The sequence below is a fragment of the Lipotes vexillifer genome, unplaced genomic scaffold (assembly GCF_000442215.2).
Source record: "Lipotes vexillifer unplaced genomic scaffold, Lipotes_vexillifer_v1.1 scaffold426, whole genome shotgun sequence".
Lineage (NCBI taxonomy): Eukaryota > Metazoa > Chordata > Mammalia > Artiodactyla > Lipotidae > Lipotes > Lipotes vexillifer.
The window spans coordinates 1,415,669-1,420,989 of record NW_006779491.1 but is presented as its reverse complement, the minus strand read 5'-3'; the positions used below and the strand labels follow the sequence as shown (position 1 = coordinate 1,420,989).

The 5,321-nt window shown below is 51.6% G+C and overlaps 1 protein-coding gene across 1 annotated transcript in view; it reads right to left on the bottom strand.

The window, feature by feature from the left end:
• ZNF668 (zinc finger protein 668) overlaps positions 1-5,321 on the bottom strand; it is a 9,161-nt gene extending 3,840 nt beyond the window's left edge. Inside the window, exon 1 of the mRNA XM_007452696.1 lies at positions 5,230-5,321. The gene's annotated coding sequence lies outside the window, so the exon portion shown is untranslated. The remainder of the gene's footprint in view (positions 1-5,229) is intronic.

The following is a 5,321-nucleotide window of genomic DNA, read 5'->3' as shown; positions in this document are numbered from 1 at the left end:
GGTTCAGCAGCTGCTGGGGCAGCCAGGGTCGGGGGAAGGACAATGTTATAGAGAGGGGAGGGGAGCCAGGTGTGTCCAAAAGATGGGCTGGGAGGTAGGAGGTTTGGATTCTAGCACTCCTTTCTAGGCCTGTTTCCTCATCTGTATACCTCAGGGGTTGGTGTCTTCTAAGTTATGACCCAGGGAGGATGCAGGAGTCCCTGGGTGATTGGCAAGGGCTGCATCTTTAGAATCAGCACCCTTCTGCCTGGTGGCCCTGCCTCAGTCTCCCACCCCTACACACACAATCTACTGTGCACGGGCAGCCGGAGTCTTCTCCCTAAGGTACCATGTGATGCTCTGTCCCCTGCTCAAGAATTTTTCATGGCTTCCATCACACCATGCAAGTTCCCAGGTCCTTCCTGGCTGTTATGAATCCTACCAATCCTTCCTTTGAGCCTTACTTCCCGGGCTTCCCTGGTGGCTCAGTGGTTGAGACTGCCTGCCGATGCAAGGGACACGGGTTCGTGCCCCGGTCCGGGAAGATCCCACATGCTGCGGAGCGGCTAGGCCCGTGAGTCATGGCCGCTGAGCCTGTGCGTCCGGAGCCTGTGCTCCACATGGGAGAGGCCACAACAGTGAGAGGGCCGCATACAGCAAAAAAAAAAAAAGAGCCTTACTTCCCAAAGGAAGGTCTTCCTGCATCTCCCCTTTGGTTTCTGGCCTACATCCCACACAGCTCTGCTCCACCCTCAGCTTGGTTTTTTCACTTTTCCCACTAAATCCTAGGGCTGGAAGGTAAGTTAAAGGGCTTGAGGCCCAGCCTTCCCCAGGGCTGGAATTCCGCCTAGTTTCTAGGGAATCTGCCTATCCTTGGATGAGGCCCTCACTACCTCCTTTCTAGATCATCTCTGGACAGTCTGATAAAGTTTCTCCTTAATAAAAATGAGAGCCTGGGACTTCCCTGGTGGCTCAGTGGATAAGACTCTGTGCTCCCAATGCAGGGGGCCCGAGTTCCATCCCTGGTCAGGGAACTAGATCCCACGTGCATGCCACAATTTAGAGTTTGCATGCCACAACTAAGAGCCCGGGAGCTACAACTAAGGAGCCTGCCTGCCACAACTAAGACCTGGTGCAACCAAATAAATAAGTAAATATTTAAAAAAAAGAAAATGATAGCTCACATTTACCGGACACTTGCTAAACAACAGACAACATCCTAACCTTTTTACATGTATTAACTTGCACTTCATGTCAGCACCATGAAAAACGTTCTGTTATTACCCCCTTTCACAGATAAGGGAACTGAGGCCCAGAGAAACAATTTAGCATTGTCGTCAAGTGCAGTCTCCGAAGCCAAACTGCATGGCTTTGAATCTTACCTTCCTCACTTCCTAGCTGTGACCTTGTGCAATTTACTTCATGCTGTAGGACCTCAGTTTTCTCATCTGAAAAAAGGGAGGTAATAACACTTACCTCACAGGGTTGGGCGAGGGCTGAATGAGATAAGAATAATTACTGCCCTCAATTACTGAATCTTCTCAGAGCCAGACACCTTGCTGAGTGTGCAACCTTATTTAATTCTCTCATAGCTTCATGAGATAAGGATTATTGTCCTCATTTTACAGACGAATAAACTGAGGTTCTGAGAAGGTTAGTGATTAACCCATGGTCACATACCTAGTAACTCATGCAGCTGAGACTTGAATCCAGGTGTTTAATTCACCTTGAGTAGTTGGGCCCTCCCAGGCTTATCTGCTACCTGGGCCAGCCCCATGATGACCAGAACCCTGAGCTCAGGTTACATCTTGGTCTCCTCTCATTCCTGTAGAAGTCCCTGGAGACCAGAGCCAGCACCCTTTATGTTTCTGTTTCCCTCTCTGAGGGCTGGAACCGTGGGTTCCAAGCTCTGGGCCTCAGTCTTCCCATCTGTGAGCCAGAAACCAGGTAGCTGGAGGGGTAAATCCCTCCTCCTAAGGCACTTCCCAGGGGAAATAGTAGGGGCGTGCCAGGCACAAGCTCCATAAAGAACGAAGGGTCAGGTAGGCTAGGCCCCTGTCTAAAACCCCTCCATTGGGAATTCCCTGGTGGTCCAGTGGTTAAGAATCTGCCTTCCAAAGCAGGGGGCGTGGGTTTGATTCCTAGTTGGGGAAGTAAGATCCCACATGCCACGGGGCAACTAAGCCCGCGTATCACAACTAGAGAAGCCTGTATGCCACAACAAAGACCCAGTGCAACCAAAAAAGTAAGTATTAAAAAAATAACAAAAACCCATCATCAGGGGTTTCCCTGGTGGCGCAGTGGTTGAGAGTCTGCCTGCTGATGCAGGGGATGCGGGTTTGTGCCCCTGTCCGGGAAGATCCCACATGCCGCGGAGCGGCTGGGCCCGTGAGCCATGGCCGCTGAGCCTGCACGTCCAGAGCGTGCGCATCTGGAGCTCCGCAATGGGAGAGGCCACAACAGTGAGAGGCCCGCGTACCGCAAAACAACAACAACAAAAAACCCATCATCAGCTCTTCACGGAGGACTCTTCCACCCACCACTCCCTAGAGTGATTCTGTGAACTCCCTGCATGAAAATAATCATGCAGGGAGCATGGGGTAGGACTCAGAAATCTATTCTAAACATGCTTTCTGGGTCATTCCAACTAACACTCATTTAAGAACCTTAGGTTTTCAGAAGCTTCTAGGAGAGAGGCATTTTTAATACACCTCTTTTTCAGATGTGGAGATTAAGGCCCCCGTAAGGGAAAAAACTTACATAAGGACACATAGCTAGTCAAGGAGCCCAGACTCAAACACGAGTCTTCAGGTCCCTGGGCTGGGCTCTTTCTCTACCAGTCTTCATTTCCTTAAGGTTTATTAGCCAAATCATGAGACTTTCCACTGCTCCCAGGACAAAGACCAATATCTTTTCCATGGCAAGCAAGGCCCTGAACTGTCTAACTCCTGCCTATCCCATCTCCCACTCCTCTCCCCTTGGCTCACTAGGCTCTACACACACAGGCTCCCCCTTTTTCCCCTCAAAGACTTAAATTCCTTCCCATCTCAGGGACTCTGCACTAGTAGTTTCCTCTGCTAGAAACATGATTTCTGAGGGTCTTTGTGTAGCTATCTCTTTGATTCCATTTGGGTCTCAGCTCCCTGTCACCTCCTTAAAGAGGGCTTTCCTGACCACCTTTCTTAATGCTATCTGCACCCCTGCTAATCACTCTCTATCCCCCTCCTGTTTAATTTTCTTCATGTTGCTCATGTGGATAACATTCCTTGCAAATTTACCAGGTATCATTCTAAGCATTTTATGTGTGCTACTCAAGCTAAGCCTCACGATGGCCTAGGAGTTTGTTATGGATGAATGTGCGCATGCATGGAAGCAAGGCCATGTGAGAACTTAAGACAGAAGGTGGCCACATACAATCCAAGAAAGGAGCCTTCACCAGGAACTGAATTGGCCAGCACCTTGATCTTAGACACCTCAACCTCCAGAACGGTGAGAAATAAATTTCTGTTGTGCCCCCCAGTCTGTTATGTTTTTTTTTTGTTGTTGTTGTTGTTATGTTAGCCCAAACAGACTAAGTTAAATAGTATTATTTTCCCCCCATTTTTCAGACAAGGATACTGAGGCACACAGAAGTGAAGAAACTAGTCATAGTCACAGCCAATACTCAAAGCCAGGTGGTCTCTGCCTCCCAAACTTCTGCCCTCTGTCCCCTGCTTATTGCTTTGCTAGCACTTATACATTGTATGGTTCAGTTGTTAATTCTGTCTCCAGCTTGAGAGTCTAGGCTGGCAAAGAGCCAGGAACCTTTATTATTCTGTATCCTCTACACATAGAACCATGCTTGGTGCCCAAAACAAACCGAACAAATCAACCTCCGAGGCGGTATTTGAACCCAGGTCTATAGCCTCTGCCTCCTCCATAGTAGGAGTTTGTAAGACTGAATTTCTCTGCTTTTCCAAGTTCACAGGGTCCAAATATCGCCCCCAGTACCCCACAGTGAATTCATTGCTCTGGTGAGGGAGGCTTGTCTTTGTCTTTGTTTACTACTGAATTTAGGGGGCGGGAGATGTCCTGCTGCATGAACAGGCTCTAAATGCCAGGGATGCAGAGATTTAATTCCCAGAGTTTAGAACCCTGCGGGCAGTGATGAGGTGAAAAGCCACTTTTTATCCTCTCTGCACCTCTAAACAAGTAGTTACCAATAGGCCTCACAGGCCATGAGAGATCCGGTGAGACGGCAGATGGGGAACTGTGAACCATGCAGAGATAAGAACTAATCATCTAGGCATCCAATCTGGTCAGTCCACAACCTAATCCCAACCCACTTTTCCAGCCTCACCTCCAGGGGCAGTGTGCCCCTCCCGACAGCGACCTTAGCTCCAGCCACAATTCTCAAACTTCACCACCTAAATACATCTCCATATGCAGTTCCCTCTGCCTTCTCCCGTGGGAAAACTCTTGCATCTTTCAAATACCTGCTTCCCCAGTGCCCTCAGGAATACTTAATAAGACTATAGAGGTAAGAGCGCCATGGCTCTCTGGGCCTCCGTTTTCTCAACAGTAAAATGAGGTCTCTGAGGCATGTGGGAGTTTTAAGGTCGTTAGAGCCGAGAGCTGCGGAAACCTTGCGCATTCTCGCTCCCTGCAACTGTCTACGTGTCGGAGCCCCCGGCAGACAGACAGACCCGCAGGGCAGGGCCCTGGGCTGCCTCTTCTCAGGAAAAGCCCTGGGAAAACGAGGAATCGGAGAATGCGGCAAGAAGGAGTGAACGAAGGATGACAGAATGAACAAATGAATGGACCGAAGGCCATACTTTTTGGACAAAGGCCGGCAAGATGGCGTTCTCTAGGACCGCGGGAGGGGCGGCCAGGACCTCGACCGGGGAGGGGGGCCGCCGGCGCCGGGGACCGTGCTTGACAGGCCGCACGCCTGGGACAAAAGCCCGCAACATGGCGGGCTCTAGGACCCTCGTGCGCGCACGGCGCAAGGCGGGCAGCCATGCCGCCCTAGCCCAGGAGTCTGCTGCAGCCGGTCCGCCGGGACAGCCGGCGGGTTCTAGGACCCGCTGGGCCCAGAGCCCGCCCGCCCGTGCCCTCTCGGGGCCGCACTCCTCCCGCCCCGCCCGCGCCGCTCGCGCCAGGCCAACCCCATCTGCCCTCTGCACCCACAGGGAAACTGAGGCCCGCTCGGATTGCGTCCGCAGTGGGACTGCCCGGGTGTCCCTGCGGCTTCTCGCCGGCATTTCCTACCTGAACAGACTGGGGCTGGCTCTGTGGCGTCAACGGCAGCTCCTCTCACCGACGGAGCCCGGGACACAGCCAGGGAGCGGCAGGCGCTAGGA